This window comes from Drosophila novamexicana, unplaced genomic scaffold (assembly GCF_003285875.2).
Source record: "Drosophila novamexicana strain 15010-1031.04,08,12 unplaced genomic scaffold, DnovRS2.1 tig00001395-arrow-arrow-pilon, whole genome shotgun sequence".
In the NCBI taxonomy this organism is placed as follows: Eukaryota; Metazoa; Arthropoda; class Insecta; order Diptera; family Drosophilidae; genus Drosophila; species Drosophila novamexicana.
In genome coordinates this window covers 29,114-53,097 of record NW_020824854.1, presented here as the reverse complement: position 1 = coordinate 53,097, position 23,984 = coordinate 29,114, and the positions used below count along the sequence as shown (strand labels likewise).

Below are 23,984 nucleotides of genomic sequence, written 5' to 3'. Positions count from 1 at the left end.
CTTAATATACCCACCCTGTATATATATACTCTTACTTTAAAAACAGCTTAGCAATGATTTTTAATTTTATTGTTAAAGCCATTGCAAAACTCATTAGTTTTTATTTTATCATTGAATCGCACTACTGTGCGCTACTGCTTTTGCTTTATTTATCTATAAATTGAATTGAATTTACTTATTACCAAGTTTTAATATCAAGATATTTTATTTTGAGAAAAAAAAAAAACTAGCAAACCATACAACAATAATATATATAAAGCTAGTCTAACTTTGTCTCTATATAGATATGCCCTTACTTTGAAAACAGCTTTGTCTAGATTTTTAATTTTTAGACAATTGAAAAACTCATTAGTTTTCATTTTACAATTGAATCGCACCACTGTGCGCTGCTGCTATTGCTGCCTTCGCTTATCGTTCGTTTGGCTTGTCAATAATGCAATCAATTGTGTAGTTTGATTAAAGAAATATTATTATTATTATTATTATTATTATCGTCATGCATTGTACGTCCGTCCGTCCGTCTGTGTGTGTGTGTGTGTGTGAGAGCTTCTATTACATTTATCGTTTATTGATGTTGCATTTTGTGTCACAATTTGCGGTTGGAAGTTACATACAAGTTACGAATACACTGTGCTGCCTGGTAAAAGAGCTTATCTCGTGTATATATACATGCATACAAGCACCTGAACATACACACATACATGTATATATGTATATGTATATGCTATGAAGTGAGGCGCATCATTGCCAAGGACGTTGTAGCTGTAATTTGTTTGTGACGTCATCAGTTTTGTAGGAAAATAATATAAAGAGATTTTTGTTTATTTGTTTTTTTTACAGCTTCCATATTTTCAGTTACAAGTGGGCCTTTGGTGGGTTACTCAAGCAATGATTGATAACGGTAAGTCAAGTTGTAGCAGTTATTATTTAAATAACTTTTTTGATTTTGCAACGTTGCCCAATTTCAATTTGTTTTAATGTGTTACAATTTTTTAAATTTTTCGTAAAAGTTGGTTAAGCAAAAGCAAAGCTGCCAGTTTATATGCGTTTTGTTGACGTTTCTGCTTTTTAGGGGTCAACAGTCAACAGGCAATGTTTAACATCCTTTTTTTTTTTACAATGAATACTAATAGAGTTTAATAAATGTTGCAAGTTCAACTGCTTAATCCTTTTATATAGTCAAGCCTTTTTAAATACAATTCTTAAATTATATTATTAATTTAATTATCAGCTTTCAATTGATTTCCATTTTTTTTTTAATCATTTTTTTTCATTTCTAATCAAATTTGAGCAATTTGCAACGTTGCCACACTTCAGCATTGAACTTCTGATGGCAGCACATGGCAAATAACGGCAATAACTTTACGCTTTGTGAGATGTGTAACTAAATTAGATGAAGCTTAATTAACTTAATACGTTGTTTATGGGCGCCCATGTGAAATGCGAATGCGATTGCCATGGGTTAAATTCACACACATATATACAATCATACATGTGTATGTGTGTACGTACAGTGTGCGCGTTGGGGGAACTTGAAACCTAATCAAAAAACTTTGCTCTATTACCCCCCCCCCCCCCCCCCCCCCCCCCATTCCTTGCGCAAATAATCCAATTAGCTGTCATACGGAAAAAAACAAAAGATAGAAATAACCGAAAATTATAAGCAACACGTAGTCTAGTAAAAATTATGCATGCAGAAATTGTAGTTTTGATTGTTTTCTTGCGGCTTACAATTTATAAAAAATGTTCATGTGCAGTAAATGCAACAATATAAAAACAAAAACAACTGTCACAAAAGTCATATGCGCTGTCCTGGGATCCAACAGGAACAGCAACAACAAACGACAAAAAACAATGTAGACAAACCACCGCTGCGACGCTTTTGGCACACAAATCTCAATTTAAAACAATCAAATGGAATGAAACAACATAAACCAAGTGAAAAAAACACAGCGACAACAACAACAGAACGACAGCAACAGAAAACAACGCAAAACTGTAAACAAACGAAATATGCACAGCTACATGCACACAGACAAGTGGTAGCGCACACATGCACACCAACTGGCTATGGCGCAATACACATACATATGCACGCACACACTCGCAGACATAGACACAGTCTCGCTCACTCGCACTCATGCGCCTCCTGTTTGTTCACCACACTCGGAGCGTTGGTCTCGCCGAAATGTCTCACCGTCGTCCCGTCGCACATGCTCCGTCGTCAGTCGGTCGGTCTGTCGGTCGGTCGGTCAGGCAGTCGTTTCGTCGTGTTCATGCGTTCCGCTACAGTGTACAAACGGCTACAACGCAACGCCTTGGCAATGAAACGTTTCAGTTTCTGTTAAAACGTGAACGTGAACGGTTCGTGCAAGTCGGACGACAGTTTGTTCGCAATAATTATTTATCTGTGTGCGGCAATCACGAACGCTAGAGCAGCTGTAAAAAGACCGACGGCAAAACAAGCATAAATTAAGCCGAGCATTTGTCGAGCGTAACAAAGTGACTAAACAGCCGGCCAGGGCAAGGCTAATAAAAGTAAATAAACAAAAGGGCAGGCAGCGAAAATTGGCAGTCAGCATTATATTGTTTTTTACATAAATACATAGATACATGCTTGTAAGTATAACTGTTTTAGTCTGTGTATGCATATACATACTAGATGTATATATTTAGTGCAAGTGTCAAAAAGCCAACTAAAAACAACAACAACAACAATGACAATCTGTGTTTAAATAGCGCACAGCAACAACAATTCAAGATATTCGGTGTATGCGCTGCTTGCTTCTTCGTCGCTTTGCAACGGCGACGTCGACGTCGACGTTCGCCACGACATTTGCACGCACCGTGTGCTGAGTGCTGCTGAACATGCTTGAAATGTTGTATTGCGCCATGTGCAAGTCAGGTTGTGCGCTTTTGTGACACTGTGCGTGAAAATAAAACGTATGGAAATGAAACGAACGGGCTAACGAGCAGCAGCAGCAACAACAACAAAAGGAAATCCTATAAATAAGAGCAAGAATATTTATCAATAAATAAGGCCTACACAACAAAAAAAAGAAAAAGAAAAACAGATGAGAAAATTAAAGTATTTTAAAATGAAATGAGCCTAATTCCGGCACGCTCTTAAATGTTTGATTAAAACTTAAACGTTTATAATTAAACGAACAGCGAAGTGTAAACCAAAGTGTGAGCGTGTCTGTATGTGTGTAGGTGTGTGTGTGGGTGTGTGAATGTCACACGACAGGCGCCTTTAAAAGTTTAATAACGAAGTTATCAGTTTTTTTTGGCGCAAGTTTCTGCGATAGTTAAGAAACTCGTTAAAAATAAGCAGTTACAAAGAATTGATGTGTTTCCTGAAAAATGAGTTGAAAAATTAACGGCATACTTGGGAAAAAAAAATACGTGGTATACATTACTCGTGCTTTATTGTCATGCATCACTGTGCACTTTCTAATTGCTGACATGTTTAGGCTAACCGTTAATTGATTGCGGTAAATTGCAACGTTGCCAAATTGCAGATGACTTAACTGTGTGTGTGTGTGTGTGTAGCTGCGACTACAGTGATCGCTGGCAAATGAAAACTCGAATTTGAAATACAAATTTTCAAATTGAAAATGTCAATTTAAAGTTCCACAAATTCTTAAAGCCGAAAAAATTTCGCACATATTTCCAAATAGTTTAGATAAACAACAAACTGTTTTATTTCTAAATTAAGCTGATATTTTACGCAGTGTATGTAAATAATTTTGTCCCAATCCAAATTTTTAATGTAATACATAATTGTGAAGTTACAAAACAATTTTCATAATTCATTTAATATTTTTTGCATAATTAAATCAGGCTGTGGCTAAAATGTTGGACAATGTTGTCGCAGGGAGGATAATCGAACTACCGCCCCCTGCTCCCCCTTTGTCGGACGCATGTTGCAACATCGTTAAAATGTCTGCTGGCAATTAAATTTGCATAAATTAGGCATGCTAAACGCATTTAACGCACGTGTGTGCAGCCATAAGAACGTATTAAAACAAAAAAAAAAAATAATTTTTTAAGATGAAAGGCGCAAAACAAATGAAATGTTTTTTTTTGTTTTTGTTTTTGTTTATGTTTGTTTTTGTTGCAGCCTTTAATTAATCACAACAAATGGCCAAGCAACGGCAATTTGCACATCGTCGAGCACAAGCAATTTTAATGAAGTAGAACTAATTTCTAATTAAAAGCAACATTAAAACGTAAAGCAAAATAAGGCAAACTAAATGCAGACTGAAAGAGAGAAACCAAAAACAACAAAAAAAAAAAGCATCAACGCAATGGACCGAACTAAACCGAAAAGACGACTAGAGCAAGCGAGATAGCAACAAGAAGCTGCTTAGTTGCGGCGATGCCAGCGTCGGCGTCGGCTGCGACTGCGACAGCGGCAGCGGGCAATAACGAGTTTAAAGCTCCGCTAGCTGGAGCACAACGCACTTACACACACACACACACACACGCACACTCATGCACAAGCAGCGCGAGACAGAGAGGAGACTCTCACATGCCATAGCGTAAAAGTTCTATACTTTTATGCTTTTATTTTGCCAGCCCAAAAATAATCGCTTTATGATAAGCAAAAAAAACAACAACAACAAAAAACCAGCACAAGCGTTCCAACTGCCTCTCTCGCTCTCTGACGGTGTGTGTGGAAGCAAAAGACGAACAAATAAAAAACAAAAAAAAACAGCGGAACGGCACAAGCGTCAGCGCAGCAGCAGCGCTGCAGCAGAGCCGCATACAATTTATATTTGCTTTTAATGCTTGTTGCTGCTTTTTGCTTGCAAACAAATAAAACTGGTTTTCGAGTCAATTAAGCAAACCAAAAAAGGCAAAAAAAAAATATATATTATATCTATGTATATTTATATATATATATATATATATATATATATATTTATATATATATTTATATATATATATATATATATATATATATATATATATATATATATATATATATATAGCAAACGAAGAACTAAGAAAATTTTTGGTACGTTTGCATTTTGCCGCTGCGATGAAGCAGAACGGGAAGAAAACCGAAAAAAAGAAAAACAAAGTAAATGTGACAATGGATCAACTTTTCAATGTAAACAGCTGTGCAGAGTGTAGAGACGAGCGGGTGGAGGAGGAGGGGGGGTGAAGTAAGCTAACATAACATAAACTGGAAAGCTCAATTTGGTAATAATACTGTTAAGAGTATTTATGTAAAAACTTTTTATTATGTCGCATCAAACATGCAAAGACTTTTATTTATTGCATGTCAAATGCGAAACTAGTTAAAAGCCTGCAGTCGGCTGCTACCGACTGCCCAATACTCTGTTCACAGCTGAAAGCAGTTGTACAGAGTCTGCTTGTTATAATTGATGACTCTTAAACTGTGCGGGACTTTCAAACTGTGCAAGTCAATTAAATATATATGCTCCTTTTTGTGAGAGGCAGTGGGCGTGGCGAACTTCAGAAAATTACATCAAGTATCTTCATATGAATGAGCGCACAAACAAAACATATATACCCGTTTTAACTTTCTGTGCGGGGTATAAAACACACAAGCAATTTTAAGCCAGAAATTCTATATAATGAAATAGCTTAAAATAAATCTGCACTGATTCAACTGTGTGTCACACTCAAAGCTGAATTCCAATCCAGGTAACAAGATAATTTCCAGCTATCAGAAATATGCGTAAAATAAATGAAAAAGGAAATTTGAGACAGGCAACGGCCACAAAAAGTCTTTTGTTGAAAGCGAAATAAAAATGAGGAAAACAAATGAAAATAGAAGCAAGGCAAATGTCGACTGAACGAATTGCAAATCTGAAAGCCATTGGCTATACATACATATATGTATATGTGTGCACATTTATATGCATATGTGTGTGTCTTGGCTTTAGCTACAACTTGTATATAGACATGGATATCTGGAATATTTAATCTCTTATCGATGAACAAAACTTATGCTTCAAAATCGCAGTTTTTACCCAAAAGTAGCCTTTGTTAAAAATAGCTTTGGATGAACTTTGAGAACTAGTTCCAATAAGCGTACCATAAGGTAAAATATAATGGTTCAAATCGTAAAGCGAAACAGATATATTTAAAACTATATACTTTTCTTTACCACGTATCAACTAACAAGATACAAAATATGCCTCATGAACATTTTGAAAAGGCTTTAAAAGTACTAAGAGAACTAGTTCCACCTTAAGAATATTTATATATCCTTTATAGGTTTGAATTGTGACGTAAACCAGTATTATATTAAACTTCAAAATATAAAACTACTTTGCTTTCGACTGAGGACTAAGAAATAGAAATGATTAAAAAATTAATTAATTTAGAATACAAAACTAGCTCAATGAACTTTGGAGGAGCTTTGAGAACTAGTTCCACAACGCGAACCTTAAATAAAATATAAAGATGCGCATCGTAAAGCGAATCAGGGATATTTAAACTTAAAAGCATTTTGCTTTGCTACTCAATCTAAAAGTAAGCAATAAAAATAATTAAACATTAAATTATTCCTTATACAAAACAAGTTCAATGAACGTTTTGAACTTTGAGAACTAGTTCCACGACGTGAAGCTTAAGATAAAATATAATTATTTGCATCATAAAGCGAATCAGTAATATTTTAAATTTCAAAATCTGAAAATAGGAATAGAAAAAAAATGATTGCAAAATGATTGCAAAACATGCTCAATGAACAATATGAAAAACTTTTATCAATATCCATAGATAATAGAGAAAATAATTAAAAATAGTTTGCTTCACAGTTTTTGATGCCACTTCAATTAAGACAACTCATTGAACTGTCATCTTCATGGCCTCAATTTTCTGTGTCTGTGCGCAGTATCGATTTGTGGAGCTATTGTTTAATTGAATACCTTAAAATATCAATAAGTTCCATTCACAATTCAAACTATTTGACAATTTGTGCATTTATATTGATGTTGGCTTCTTAAACTCCATAAACAAATTAGAAGACAAACAAAGAGGACTCTTCCACTTGTTAAACAGGACAGCGGAAGGACTTTAATATTAAGAGACATTTCATGCGTTATCACACACTTTAAAAGCTGGACAAGAAATTGGGAAACGCTGCACAAAATAATTTACTTGAAAGCAGAAAGGAAAACGAGAAGAAACACTTCATAAAATTGCGCGAAAAGTGCAAAAGATAACCGAAAAATATAATCTGTGCGGGATTAATGAAAAGTCCGAAAAATGTCAGCAAATCTGAACTGGTCAAGATTGTTGAATTTGTGACGCGATTTTCTTTTTTTTGTTGGGACTCAAAGTAAAAAGTCAGCGTAAGTTAAGCAATAAACTCGGATTAGCGACAGTTAATTTAGTGCGTTGATTAAGCCAGAAGGGAAACGGGATTAGGCCAAGCGCAGCGCAGCGAAAAGTCAAGAGAATCTCGGTTCGTTTATGAATAACGAAAAGTCTGGAGAAACTCGGTTCGTTAAGCATAAGTTATTTGAACTACTTTAAACAAAACCTCACGCACATTTTGAAAATGTTTTAATGCCAAAAGTGGTCTTAAATGAAAGCCGCACTTTTGAAATTATAAATTATAAAACATACTGCTGTAGCCTGCTTAGTGCAAGCTTTATTTAAGTCCAGTTTTTCCATGGCGGCCTAAGTCCAAATACTTTTCATTCCGTTTCGACCACTTCCTTGTTATTTTCGACCACATCAGACACAAACCTGTGCATCAAATAAGCCCAGCCAATTTATTTTCCACAACAACTGCTCAAAAATAAAAACAAAAACAAAAAACAAAAACAACAAATATTAAAAACAACACGAAGTACACAAATTTGGTATGCGACGGCTGCTGCTGTTGCCCTTCAACTATGGCATAAACAAGTGAAAGTGGCTGACTAGCAGATACCCTGTACATTTAGCTGTGACGAGCTGTCGTAATGGCCATACATAAGATTATAAGTTAACTTTATCTAAAAATAATAAAAATGTATAAAAGGAGCTTAACTTAAAGACAGCTTAAATTCGATATTTATCTATAAATATATTTATCGATATTTGCGTGAAAATGGGATGATCTATCAATTATATGAAATAAACTTTATCTTTAAATAATAAAACTCATGAAAGGAGATAAGCGTAAATTCGATATTTATCGATTATCTTGGAAACGGCCTAAGCTATCGATAATTTAATGTAAACTATCTATATATAATAATAATAATAAAAGGAGCTTAACTTAAAGACAGACAACTCTTGTAGTCTCTGTCGCAATCGATTCGGAATATATAAAACTTATTCGAAGTACATATATTTATTTATACTTATATACCTAATGCTGTCTCTTATGCCGCCTGCCTGATCCACACATTTGCGACGAATCATTATACTCTTAATCAAAAGCCATTTTCAAAGGAAAACAGGGTATAACACAGGTTCGGCGGCTAACCTAGCCAAATTGGCACAGCAGCAAGTCAACGCGCCAGACGCCCCACCCACTGCCCCCCCTCCCCGTACACCCTCTGATGTGCTCTCTGCTACCAATGCTTGCCGTCGCCGTCCCCGTTCCCTTTCTGCACAGATTGGCCCGATTTGGATGTGCATTACCTTCCATGTAGCACATCCATTGTTCACAGCGCCTACTCTGTAATATTGTATAACAGACACAACAACAACAACAATATCCACAAAAACAACAACAAGCATCAAGTACGGCCTCAGACCGGACCAGACACAATCTGAAAATGTCGACCCATGCAAATTTTTTTTTTTTTTTTGAGGTCGTCTTTTCACTATGGAAATGAAGATGAGAAATTTTCCTCTGCTTCGTTTTACTTTTTTTTATTTATTTTTTTTTTTTTTGGTATTTTTCTTTTTTGTCTTTTTCTTTATCTCTCGCCCTTTTCTCCCTTATTTTCTTTTTAGGTGGCATATTGAAATTAATGTAAATTTTTTCATACACTTGCGCCATATTGGTTTTAGTAGGGTTCGTTCGGAGGGTTGGTAAAAAGGCTAAACGTTTGCTGTTATTGATTAGGCCGAGTTTATTTGATAATGAAATATGCCAATGTCATTTCGTACGAAACAAAAATTGAATCAGGTGAACAATTGAGATATTCGAGAGTTGGATAAAAAACAAGGCGAACATTTGACAATGCCAATGATAAAAGTCTTTTTGTACTTTCATACTTGGCAACACAATGGTTTTGGTTAGTCAAAGCGGGATTAGATAAAATTTGAGTTTTCAAGCGAATTTGCTGAGTATAAACATAAAATTTGCATTGGGTGTTGTTAGGTGTAAATTAGATAAATTTATCATATAAATATCGATACGATATGATAGGTATATCGATTGGATTTATCGATTTGATATGATAGTTATGTTGATGCGATTAATTGCTTTTATATGATAGAATATGATTTATCGATATGATATTATAGACATTTCGATATAATTTATCGATATGATATGATAGACATATCTATGATTTATCAACATGGTGTGATAGATATGTCGATGTGATTTATAGATGATTATAATTGAAGATAAAGTTTTAAGATAGTTTGGCCATGATAAAATGCAGTTTTAAAGTCTAGTTAGATCAGAAAATGTTCTGGATATCGAGCGAAACATATTCGCAAAAGGGACATATCCCAGTCACAGTTTGAAAGCAACTGTATGTGCATAACAGTTTTAGAGCTTCGCTGATGTCACGTATTACAGAGTATTGCACAGTCGGATGATTCCATGTTTTGCTGGTTATCCGCAACATTTAAGCCAAAAGCTTATCAATTGGCCTTTAATTATATTCCGCATCACTTTACAAAAATAAAGAAAATTAAATAAACTGCAAACACAGGCCTTTGGCCATGTTGAAATGGCGCCAAGGATAAAAAGGACACACATACACACCCACACACACACACACAGGGGGCAATTAACTGTACACGAGCAAAGGAAAATGAAGGAGAAAAAAAAAACAACAGCAAGAAAAAGTGCGAAACACATTTTGCGGAAATTGTTGGTTTGTAATTTGAATTTGCGCCATTTGCATTCGATGTGCGGTCCTCAAATGAGACACAATGAATGTGTCCTGTGTACCCAATACAAATGTATACATATATATATACGTAGGCATGTGTGTGTGCGTGTGTGTGTGTGTGTGTGTTTATTAGCCTTTGTAGCGGTCTCTGGGCGCCGCGTTCTGCTCGCACGCAACGCAAACGCAACGCGTCTAAAAACGGAAACGGATGTCGGCAAGTGTAGACATATTTTCTTAGCAACTTTTGAGCAAAACTCACACGACCTCCGCCTGCCACCCCCTGCACGCCCTCCCCATCCTCACGCGTTCGCTCTGCTTAACATCCATAACATTTATGCTGCGGCCTGTACCATTCCATCCCATCCCATCCCATTCCATTCCAGGCTGGCGCTCAACTAGTTTGCAACTTGCTGGCAAAAGTTTTGTTGTAACGGCAAGTCAATGAGTGGGAGCTTTTTTTTTTTGTTAAGGGGTTGGGGGTGGGGTGTAGGGAGGGGGGGGGGCGGTGTTGGTGGGGGCAGTAAACTTTGTTTACTGCTTGCTTTACGGGCTGCTCTGTGAAAATGAAGTAGCTTGACTTTTGCTTCTACTTCTGATTTTGATTCTTTGGGACCAAACAGTGTATTAAGATGATGGTGTTGAGCGGGTGTGGGGGGATGGGGAATGGGGGTTGGAGTTACAGCGGGGTTGGGGTAAGGTTCTGCTTGACTGGGATGTGCCCTGCAATTGTGTCACTTTAAGCGGATTTCACTGTAAGTGGCTCAAAGTAGTGCCAATATATTTCAGGCAGCGAACGAAAGTAGCTGCATATACAAATGGGCTATTACAGGGTACATGCACAGGATAATAATATTAAATGTACAAAAGCAAAGTAAATTCAGATTCTACTTTTTCAGCCGAGAGTATGTTTTATCATGCGCTGGAATTCATCAGTACCCTTTAATTGCTACCAAGCGAAAGGGTGTGATATGAGGTATAATTAAAATGTTTTGTAGCTTGTATGTTATTTGCATTGAGGGATATTTAATGGATGGGATATTGACAATGAAGGGGCTTGAGGTATTTAAAAGCTTCGCCTCGTAGATGGCTCGCAGGTGTGTGACCTTTCGAGGCGCCTCTATGGTCTAAGTTCAGGCAAGAGCCTGTCGACCGCGTTGCCTCGACCTTTGCCAGGCAGACATCGCGTTCGATGGCATACTGCCATGCTGCCCTGGCCGGGACTTTTTATACCCTTGTAGAGGGTTTATAATTTAGTAAATAAATATGTAACGCACAGAAGGAGACATCTCCGAGTTCATAAACTACATATATTCTAGATCAGCATCAATTGCCTAGTTGATATAGCCATAAGTCGGACTAGCTGCCATGGGAACAATCGATTGAATGTTGGTTGTTGTTGTTATTCAAACTTGGCATTTATAAATTTTAACTACATTCACACTATTCTCACACATCTGCTAAAGTAACATTAAGAAAAAAGTGAGACTTAAACTGAAGGATAAAAAGGCTCTTTTGAGTATTTCTAAAAATTTACAAATCTGAGATGTTCTCTTTAAAGTATCTTATAAAAATTACTGGATTTATGTTGGCTTAAATTGTGGCTTAACTCATTTTTTAAACAATCTTCCTCTCCTAACGTATTTTTACTTATTAAATTAATACGATTAAAGCACACATATTGCATCAAAGTTATCTTTAAGCTATCTAATGCCATTCTTTCTCGTTCTTCTTAGTTTTTATATGTGCTAGAAATAAAATTGATTACACGTCATCGACAGATAACGCCACAAATCTTGAGTAAAAGCGAAACACATAATTAATTTGCTCTAGATTAGCTGTCAATTCGCTAAATTAAAATTAATCAAGTTGATGTTCTTTGATGATTAAAGAAATAACGTAGTTTTTTTGCTTCATTAATATATATATAGATAAGATAAACTTTAATTTAGCTGATTGTCAATGAAATATTATACGACAGATAACTTGTTCTTTAAGCATTGATAGAGAGTAGTAACAATTTCTGGTGAATTTCTCCAGCTCTTTAGTTGTTATACTATAAATAACTTTTTCAAATCAAGCACATAAATAAATTGAAGCATTTAAAAAGTTGTGGGTCAATTGATAAATGTGACTTGAAGGCAAACCTAACTCACATAGAACTACTTGGAAAGCTTTTAAAGCCATGTGTAGCACGCCTTTATTATGCAATTCCCAAGTTGTGCGCAGAGTGACCAACTAAATTAACAGCACTTGGTCACACTTTATGCACTAAATGGCTACAAATCTGCACCCAAAGCCCCATTACAGGGCTTTATTAGCCCCTGGGAAACACAAGCAAACACATACCCACTCAAAGGCAATAAATTCCGGGCATAAATATGAACTATACCAACAAGTTAGAGGCTTGCTAGAGGCTTGAGGGGGCGGTCGGGGGCCGTGGTCTTACGATAGAAAAACAAAGAAAAAAGCGTATGAAATACCAAATGGCGTATCATTAATGAGGCGTTGCCGCCCAACCAAACACTGACCCCTACCCTCACACGATTTACTCTCTCTCTCTCTCACACACACTTGCTCTCTCTCTCTCTATATATATATAGGTTTCCACTGATTTTAGTACAATGCGTGCGTTTAATATGCCGTTAGTTTAATGAACAAAATTAATAGCGAAATACTCGTAGAAATTTCAAGCTCGTCAAGAGTTCTTTTCATATATTTCCATGACTGTCACAAGCATTTAGACCAAGTCAACCATGACATGGACAAAGGCTTGTTTCTCTCTCTGGGCTCTAGTTATTTTTCACCCCTTTCGTGGGGGAGTTTTCTCGTATTTCAGACACACATGGGAAACATTTTCGTCAACTACTTGAAGCCAATCAATTCTTTTTCCTCTAATATGCTTTATAATACACTTGCAAAGATTATTTTTATTATGTCATGAAATACGTAACTTTTTGTAGAAGACTTTTTGTGGGCAACAAAAAAACACCCCTACTGTATGCCTTCAATATATCTATAAAATCTGATCAACAACTGGATGAAGATATAGAAACAATTAGTTATTAATTCAATTTTGAGAAATATCCTATCAAAATCGAACTATAAATCGACATGTTCTGAAGTCCCTCTTCTCCGGAAAAGGTATTTCTTTGCACAGATCTCAAGGGTAGCTGCAAGGGTATTCAAGTTGCGGCTTTACAAATGACTAACTATTCGTGTTTTTTTTTTATTACGTTTAGCTTTAAATCTAGTTCATATGCGGGCTTGGATTACGGTATGCGGTTGCCACATGTGTAGATAAACCATAAAATTTTCACTTGCTCTTGTCCTTGGAAATAGCTGAATGTATATACATATATACATATGTATGTGTTTTTGTGGCAAGTTTTGAACTGCTGCGGCTTTTTAATGTTTCATGTGAAACACTGTTGTAATGTATCACTTTTTTAGAATACTAGTAAAGCTTAAAAGGAATTTAATGTGTTTAAAGCGTTTTAACATTTTGATAGGATGTACTTTAATAAGAGGAGGATTTGCCTACAACTAGTTGAGAATTCTATTTTTACCGCGTTCTATAAATTGTCAGGCTACTCCTAATCGCATTAATTAACTAAAACATCAAAGAAGGGCAAAGGTCTTCGTCACGCAGCACAGCAGCGCCCTCTGTGGGCGAATATTTGCAATATACCCTGTAACTACAATATTAGGTAAGCAGGGCACACTTACAAGTTGTGTAGGTCTTGCGAATGTGAATGTCATTTGACAACTTCTTGTGAAACGCATTAAGTGTAACAGGATATCAAAAGTTTATATACCCTGTAACTATAATATAAAGTAAGCAGGACACACTTGCAACTTATAAAGGTTTTTGCAAATGTGAATGTCATTTGGGTTGTGAATCTTGGAATCCTTGTCATACGTGTTGTGTATCAAATAGTGAACGAGCTAATCATTCTTTATTACAGCAGCGACCTCCGGGGTGAATGTTGTATATACTCTGTAACTATAATTTTAACTAAGCATGGCACAAGTAGTAAAAGTTTTTGCGAATGGCATTTGGCTAATAAATCCTGCCTAAAGACCTCTTGTTACACGTGTTCTGTATAAAGCAGTGTATCTCGTAATCAATCAAAAATGTTGATATACCCTGTAAAATTAAAATGTACTAAGCAGGACGACTTACAACTAGTTAAAGGTTTTGCAAATGTCCTTTGGCTTGTAAATTATGACCTAAACGTGTTCTGCATTAAACAGGGTATCTGCTCGCCAATGCGTAGTATTTTTTGTCGATTCCATCTAGACATGATTAACAACTTAAATGATAATCGCAGCAACGAAAAACAGAAAAATCTTATACAAGGCGTGGCTGCAACTAGTACAATAAGATGCTTTGCTAGATGAGGCATGATTTCTGGAATCTTTTTAGCGGAATTCATTAGGAATGGCAATCTCCCTCCCCCTCCCCCAATCCGCCCACCTCTAAACAATGTTTGCTTGTTTGTTTGTTTGGTTATTTAGGTTCATCATTTTTGGCATTTACGATGAAATAAAGGTGTTTTGGATACTTTTCCAGTTATTCGTATTTTTTATATCCCAGCGTATAATAATTTTGTTACAAATTGTGTGAATCATAAAAACCTTAATATATGTGAATATATATATTGCTGAGGAGTGCTCGCAGCCGAGTCTCTCAGTCTCAACCTCATAAAACTCGGCAAAGCTTCGTCCTTTTCTTGCAGGCAGTGTATTCAATCTTCGGTGTGCAGCTAATAGCTTTTCTTTCCTATATTATATATATATTTTTATTGTGTTTTGTTTGCAGTCTTGAAAAGTTTTTGCCTGTCGTCGCTTTTTTCTCCATAACTTTTCATTTGCACAAAAGTTTATCTATTACTGTCAGTAAACGCGCCGCGGCGCCGGCTGCATAATTAGGCAACAGCTCAGAAGTCATGGACTTGGATTTACACGGCTTTACATGTACAATATATATATATATATCTATATATGCATACCCTATGCATATATGCATGAAAGCGCGGATTATCCAGCGTGGAAGGTGCCCATAAATTGTTTGCCTGGCAATTATTTCTCATTCCCTTTTAAGCGAAAATGGCAACGTGTTGCGGTTATTGCGGTAACGGTTTTCATATTTTATGCCATTTACATATTTATTTACCATATTTTGCGTTGCGCTAATTAAAGTTGGTCAACAAGTGCAAATGATGTTTGCTCTGAGCTGGTCCGAACAGGGCCACTTTTTTGATCAGTAATAAAACGATTTACGAAAAAGAAAACGCTTGTGAAATGGGAAAAGTCTTTACAAAGTTAGGAAAATCCCAAAATACAATTTTATATTATTACGGTTTTATTTAACGCTAGCTTAAAAATAGGGAAATATCTTGAATTTCTTATTTTAAATTCGCATTCAAAGGCGGAAAATGTGTGAAAAATAGTCAGGCTAAAATAAAAATAAATGATTTAGGTTTTAAGAGCATACATTTGATATCTCTAGAAACGAACTTAAAGTAATAATAAACTCCAAAGCTGCTTATGTTGGCTTTCGCTTTAACTAATTGGAAATTTTAGTTAAAAAGGCTTAAAGAGCACACAGGGACTGTACTTGCCTGTTGGTAACTTTTTATATTATTTTTGTTGTTGTTTATTGTTAAACAGCATATTCTGAATAATTCACCCGTTTGTAGCCACATTTCTACTGAACTTCTCATGGTGTGCAAATCAAATTGAAATTGCCCGAAATTCGCAGCTCGTTTCATCAACACAATTGCCAATCATTCAGCACACACACAAAAAAAATATATATACTCTATATTCGAATACGCAAAATTTCATTTCCGTTTGTCCGGCACATCCGGCTGCAAGTGAAAACTGTGAAAAAGGTTGCAAAATGCATAGCCATGCCATGCATACTGAGAGCGCCAGAGATAAAAATAGAGGGAGAGATAGTGATACTGATATAGAGGGACAGGGAGAGATAGATAGAGAGAGAGGGAGAGAGAGAGGGGAAGAAAATTTGAACCATCAATAGCACCACTAACTTTCACTTCTTCCCAGTCTAATCGACACATTTTCGGTTGCATTTAAAAGCCACTTGCCCTCGACTGACACAGTGCCACGCCCACCCCGCTCCCTACCCGCCCCACGCGCGGCGTTGATGAGCAATCCCTCCATGCATTTCAAGGTCAATACAAAATGGCGTCGCTGCGCAAATACAAAGTGCACAATGTAGTGCATATTGGCATTACCATTGAAGTGCGCCCACCCTACTCCTACCTCACCTCACCTAACCCTCCCACAAACCTATTGCATTCTATGCTGCGTCCGTTGCCAACAGCTCATCAACACTTTTCCGAAATTTACACAACACTACAAAAAAAAGTAGTTAAACGCTTTTAGCGATTTGCAAAACTTTTGCGCACTTGTTTTGTGTGTTGTACAAAAAATTGCAATACAAAAAATCGACAATAGAAATTTTATGAACTTTTGGCATAGAGAAACGTTAATGCTCTAATTTTGATATTTATTGAAAATAATTAAATAATATATGTACACAATGAAAATCATAACAAATTTAAATAAATCAATGAAATTAATAGATATGTAAAGTTATCAATTATTTAAAATTAATAAAAATAATAAACAATAAATAAATAAAAGCATGAACAAAATCAAATAAGAAAGTTATAAAATTATTAATTTTATAAAAATATTAAATTAATAAAAATAAAAAAAAGAGTAATTTAAAAAAATATATTAAATATACAAAAAAAAAATTATTTAAAATTTTATTTGTATATATTTAAATGTTTGAAAACAAATTAAAAACCCATTTTGATATTCCGCACGAAAAGAGAATATGATTCAATAAATATGCTTTGTAAAATACATATTAAAAATTTCCTATATTTGCTGCTGGCGATTACAGTTATTTAAAGTTTGTTACAAAGTTGATGGCAAAGTTGATATACTCTTGCTATATTCACAACAAACTAAAGCCCCAATTTCGCCAATGCGAATATCTCGTGCTTTTTTTCTAGTTTTGTGTAATGTCATTTGTTGTTGTTGTTTTTCTTGTAATTGTTGTTGCTGCTGCTTTTTGCAAGACTTTTTGATTGGAAAACTTGTGCATGGGAGTGAGTTGTATGCTTTTTCGGTTTTTTTTTTTTTTTTTTTTTTTTTGGTTAACCCAGCTAAAGCGCTTGTGTTACCTAGCTAATTAAAATGCTGAGGGTTAAAGTTCACGGGCGTGTGAAAATTGACAGTTTCCATGGGTTAATAAATTGACGCAATATGGTTAAGTAGTGGATGTTGTGTGTGTGTGTGACATCTCTCTATTGCCAACGGGCTTTATTGGCATTACACAGACACACACTTACACACACTGCATGCCAATCTAAATTCGTGGCATTTGTATCTAATGGATATCCAATTTAATTTCTAGGCTATTTCCAAGTTGTTGTCGCAGTTTTGTTTGCCATTTGATATCCTTGACTGGGCTTCGAGTTGCGCTTTACTCTAAAATTGTATCCTTGTATCATTAATTAAGATGCACACATACACCCAGGCACACGCACACAGCCACACACTCTCTGAGAGTGTGGGGTAAACCAATGTCAAGGCAGGTTGCGTTTTATCTATGAAAAGTCAGTCGAGATGTTTGTTTCTTCTGCTGCCCCACGCTCAGACAAACTTGTGTGTGTGTGTGTTTATGTGTTTATATGGCACACACACACATTACTTTGGTCGCATTAATTTTGCAATCAAAATGTCTTACGGTAGCTCTACAGCCCAAAATTTAGTGGGTGTACGCAAGTATGTGTGTGTGTACCTGTGCGTGTGAGTGCTTGTGTTTTCTTCTAACCCACTTAATTTAATTTAATCAGCTTAGTAATTAGTTAGCTCGTTGTTCCTGCTGCTGCGGCGGCGGCGGCGGCTGCTTGTGCAGCAGTTGATAAACATTTTTGGCATTAGCTCCCGCCGGGCCTTGTAAATATTTAATGCACTTCTCTGTGTTTTTGCTGTGCAACTAATTTGCGTTAACTTTGCAAAACCCTCAACGTGACTTGTGAATGTAAACTCTGAGGATATTGTTTCATAACACTTGACGACAAAATGCCTTTGAGCCAGACCCATAAAATTGCAAATATTTAAAGTGTGGACATTGATTGAAAGTCGCAAAAGAGTTGATGTTGTTGTATGCGGTATAGTTAGAGTTAGTTTTATAATTTGAATTGAATAAAAGTTTTATTCAATTTCTATGCTCCAACTCAATTGAAAGTGTGTAAATAATAAATGGATAACTTGTCCCATTCTCATGTAATCGGAAAACATCCATATTGAAATCTTGTTTTTTGAGCATATCTCGAAGCTTCTAAAGAGATACAGACACCAAATTTGGCATGCAAGCTCTCGTATATATATATAGTATATAGTATATATATATATATATATATATATATATATATATATATATATATATATATATATATATATATATATATATATATAGTATATAGATTAGATTTTTCTTGCCACAATAACTTATTTGACCTAGCCTTGTACTTTGGTATTTACAAACATTTTGTTGTCATATGTTAACCCCGAAAGACTCAAAAGGATCGGACAGTAAACACCGAAGTTACTCAGGAACAAGTTCTTTATAAGTAGTACGCGGCAAAGGGAAGAAGAAGCACAGTCTCATGCTGGTGTGCGTGAGTGTATGTGTGCTCTTGTGTATGTAGACATGGTAGAAATAGATAAAAAAAGAGTTATATTTTATAGTATCTTCTTATATTTCACACCATTTTGTTTTCTAAGTGTAGGATACAGAACTTTTGTTCTTATATTTAGATAGCAAAATGTCAAAGAAGTTAATCTCAGTCGGTAAATTGATATTATGTAAGAATTATAATAAAATCAATCCTCGTAATATAATATTCAACTGCCATTTAAAATTCAAATATACGCATTAACTTGTCCGGCTGTCTTATTTCTCATTGTATATGTAAATAATGGTATTAAAATTGTTAAGGCATTATTCAGTTCGATAATTATGAGATTTCATTTGTCGTTTGAGTAAACAACAAAATGTAAATCGCAACCGCCTCAATTAGATGATAGCTAAATATAAACCTCAATAACTTATACGTATTGCTAATGTTTGTTATTTTCAAATGGCATTTAGCTATTAAGTACACAATATTTGAATACAATTTGTGACCTTCGCAGAAACAGAAAGAAAATGCCAAAATGGTTAACGAAATCAATAAATTGATGCCCAAAAGGAATACAAGGCAATCAATGCAAAGAGACAAACAGATGCGGTCCCAAAGATTGTAAAGAACGAAACCGAGAAGTAAGGCTAGTTGCGGCACGCCGAAGATTGAATACCCTTATTAAGACAATAGTAAAGCTCGTAAATGCTTAGTTTGATGAAAATATCTTGCAAAACAACTTGATGATATCGTTCTCCGATGGTGATAAGGTTTTGCATATATGTGGAGAGCATCATATAAGTAACAAGTGCGAGTTAGGTCAAGATATCTTGAGGAAATAGAAAGTTTTTCATACAAGAACCTACTTTACGTCCGATAGTGCCTGTGGCAGCTATATGATATAATGGTCTGATCCGGCGGGTTCCGACAACACGAAAGTCTGTTGATGCTGATCTAGAATATGTATACATTATGGTTTCGGAAATGTCTCCTTCCATGCCCTTACACATATCATCACAAAATTATAGTACCCTCTACAAGAGTATAAAAAACAATGCCAGCAGGCCAATAGGCAAAAAATTGAGCTGTCTAAATGTGGGCGGAGTTTTCAAGTTTTTTTTCTCCGGTTTTTATTTTGTTCAGCGCATAGCTGACAATCGAGTTGGCTGGAACTCAACATAGGAAATATTAGATGAAAGATAACCCAAGCACTAAGAGACTTGGGGGCATTGGACATGCATGTATGTAAGCTCGTGACAGGTTCTATGCAACCCATTGACCCTAATATTGGGTGTATACATGTGTGTGTGTGTTTGGACTGCGTGAAATTTATTTAACTGGCAGTTAAGTTGTTGCCGAGTGCTGACAGTTGAACGAATTGTTGTTAATCGTTCAAAGTCACAGAATGTCAGCAGGAGGCATCATTAAATTAAGTAGTCTTAGCTTGGTTTTTTATTGCCTAGCTTAAAGCACTTTGCCAGTTGCGAGGCACTAAAAATATGGAATTTCAAAGAGAACTACACCTAAAAGTCTGTTAAACTAAGCGAACATTAAATGCTGAGCCTAGTTTAGTATAAATAAGGTGGATCTAGGGCTACTTTAGGGAAAAGAATATAAGTAAAGATTTAGAAGAAAATCGATAAAAGATATATTAATTTAATAGCTGTTAATTATGTTGTGGCACATGAAATCAAGAACAAGAACGATGTAAATTAAAAAAATATACTATATTCTCCTAAGCAAATCCTTCCCTTTGTAATCCAAGTTTTCCCCATCCTGTTTTGCTTTGGACTAAAAAAAAATTAAATATTTGTTCCTTCTCTAATTCAAATATCTATCTTTTATCTTTTCAGCATAAAATATATAAATTCTATCCACAATTGCTAAGCATTATTTGTTGAGGTAAGCTGATGAAATCAAATACATTTTGTAATCCTTTAACAAATGACAATTCAATTGCGTTTTATTTCTGTTTCGTTAATTTGTGCAGCATAAATGTGTTACCCACAAGCCTTTCACCCTTGGCAACACTATTAAATAATTTTCAACATTTTCAATTTGATTTTTTCTTTAACCCTTTCTCTTGCCCGAGGGACGACACATGATTCCACGCCTAGCGTGAAGGGCGAAGCAGCACATTTGTTGACTGCAATTCGCATTGCTCTATAAATTTGAATGAATTCATTTGTTTGTGAAACGTGTGCGAACAGACGCTTGAAAAACAGCAACAGAATAACAACAGCAACAACAACAACGACAATAGAAACAACAAAATAACATAAGCAGCATGTGCGGTTCGCCATTTAGCAATCCAACCCAATGGACGTTGTTGTTGTTGACACAATTGAGCATCATATTTATTATGCCAACGGGTTTTCAGTCTCTCTTTCGTTTTTTTTTTTATACCCTGAACCCATTAAAAATGGGTATAAGGGTATATTGTATTTGTGCAAAATCCAAATGTACATATGTAACAGGCAGAAGGAAGCATCTCCGACCCCATAAAGTATATATATTCTTGATCAGCATCAATAGCCAAGTCCATCTAGCCATGTCCGTCCGTCCGTCCGTATGTATGAACGCAAGGATCTCAGAACCTATAAGAGCTAGAGACTTATTTTAAATAATTCTAAATTTTAGATGTAGATGCTCCTAGTTCCCGCGCAGATCGAGTTTGTTTCCGATAATCGATAACTTACCCCGTTTCCAAGCAATCGATAAAAATCTATATCGATATCCTGTTTTTTGGGCAATGTTGGTAAATAATAAGAGCTAGAGTCACCAAACTTGACATATAGCTTCTAAAATAGAATGTGTATATGCATTTGATGTTGAAAGAAGCGGGTTCAGGGTATCCCCTAGTCGGGAGCTCCCGACTGAACCTCTTGCTTGTTTTTTATAGCTTTTCTGACTAGGGCATTGTGGCTTTGTCGTCTAGTTGATACTCGACTGTATGTTATACAGCGGGCAGTCAGTAATTATGATTCGCAGGAGCTTTAATTGTAGATTACTTAAGTCTAGAAATTTTTATTTGTAGGAATTTTTTATATACTTTTAGTATATTCTCATGTTAACACCTTTATCTCTCTCTATCGCCCAATCTCTATCTATAGCTCACTCCCACTCTTTCTCTCTCTCTCTTTTCCATTCTCTCTGCCCCACTTTCTCTCACTCTCTCTCTCTCCCACTCTCTCACTCATTTTTTTCTCTCTCTCTGTCTCTCACTATCCCTTTCCCTCTCGCTCTCTTCCGCAGTCTCTCTTGCTTTTCCAATTTTCTTTTAGCTCATATCCTTAAGCGTTTTACGTGCGGCGCTTACGTTTAAAATAACAGCGAAACGTTAACCCGGAATTGATTGCCGTTATAAAGTATCATTAGCTCAACCTTCTTTAAGTTATTCGTGCCTCATTTATTCCTATACGTAAACGTTTTACTGTCTGCTTTGATGCTTTGCTAAAAGTGTCACCGTCATTTTCTTAACAAATGTCTGAAAGCATTGTATGCTTTTTATGTGCGTTCCACTGTCGGGGTTTCTCACTTGAATGTGAAAAAGTCCAATCCAATACTCATATTATTATGAATCTTATCTGAATATTTTGTGGACAGAGTATTCGCACTTTGCTGCAACATAGACTAACGTATTTATTCGTCTTTTTTCTTGCGCTAGTCAAAAAATGTTCATTGTTCGCATTTATTTACGTGAAATTGTTGCTATGTTTTGCATAGCTTGTCGCTGCTGCCAGGCCAACAAAAAAATAAACACTTTCAACATATTGGTTGAACATATTCTAAATTTCTTGTGTTCCTGTCTCTCTCTCTCTCTCTCTATCTCTGTTTTTGCTTTGTTGTGTTTCATTTCATTTGGGTGCTGGGTTGGAATTTGGCGCACAGAAAATATTTCATTATCAGCTTTTGCTCAGTGCACAGTATTTTTACAGCAAATTTATAGCGAACATGTACAACATGACCTCTCAACTGAAAGCCATTAGAAACACGCACATATCCTTTTCAAGCACACACACATACACTCGTGCACACACAAACGTACAGAGGACACACGCACACCTGTGCACGGACACAAAAATGTGGGCTGTGCAAAAGCAATTTTCCAATTTTCCTGAGCACAACATAACGCAAGCATATCAGTCGATTTTCTTCTTGGCATTTTCTTTCTCTCTCTCTTTTTGCGCTGCTTATTCTTCCACCTATTTGGCTCTGACAATGGCTCGACGTTATAAGCACCTTAGAAATCAGTTGGATAGAAAAGAAACAAGTAAACATGTTGACATTTTGGACGCTAGTCGACTAGCAAATGCCCTGCACCAAGGAATACCTAAAATGAGCCATTAAAAAGGGAAACGAAAAAAAATTAAATTTATATATTTATATATATATATAAAAACAAAATTAAAACTAAAATTAAAATAAAGAAAAAATAATAATAATAAAATAAAAAGTATATTACAAAAAAATTAATTGAAAAAATAATCAAATAAAAAATAGAAAAAAAAAAACAAATAATAAAAAAATATAATACAAAAATAAAATAAAATATATTAAATAAATAATAAAGAGAAATAGAAAAATTTGTTTAATTAAATTAGAGATAGAATTTCTTATACATTTAAGAGGCAACATAAATGGGTTAGCCTGGCATAATGAAGCAACAATTTTTACTTACATGTTAACTTAGTCAATCGCCAATTTAATCAATTCTTAATGCTTGTAAGCATTTCGCACTAATCCAACCCCCAAATGACGTTCATATAGGGTATTAAAAATTTACATGAAACCAATTTGCAATGTTGCGGCATTTTCATTTCAATTGACCTTCAGAGCCAAGCCAAGCTGGTTTTTTTTTCTTGCTCGACTTATCTACTTATGGCGAAAACACAGTCACAGTATAAACGAGTGAAAAACAAATGCGATTTTCTTTTTGTTATTCTATGTAGAGTGGCTGTTGCAAAAACTCTTAGACTTGTGCCAAGGAGTGCCCTAAGTCAAATGCTTCAATAATAAATGCATGATTTATGCATCTAACAATCTCTATTAATCTTTCGTAGTTAAAAATACAGTTGACGTGTTTATTACATTTGGAGCTCTATTAAATTGCATATCTCTGTCAGTTTTCAAGCTTACGCAGATTATATATTTTTTGGCTTGATTCGTTTGCCAATCAAGTGCCTATGATGTA

At 35.5% G+C, this 23,984-nt stretch overlaps 1 protein-coding gene across 1 annotated transcript in view; it reads left to right on the top strand.

Annotated features, from left to right (window-relative positions):
* Positions 1-23,984, top strand: part of LOC115767437 (probable RNA methyltransferase bin3) — a 53,735-nt gene that overhangs the window by 8,784 nt on the left and 20,967 nt on the right. The window contains exons 2-3 of the mRNA XM_030711731.1: positions 841-901; positions 20,644-20,692. The gene's annotated coding sequence lies outside the window, so the exon portion shown is untranslated. The remainder of the gene's footprint in view (positions 1-840; positions 902-20,643; positions 20,693-23,984) is intronic.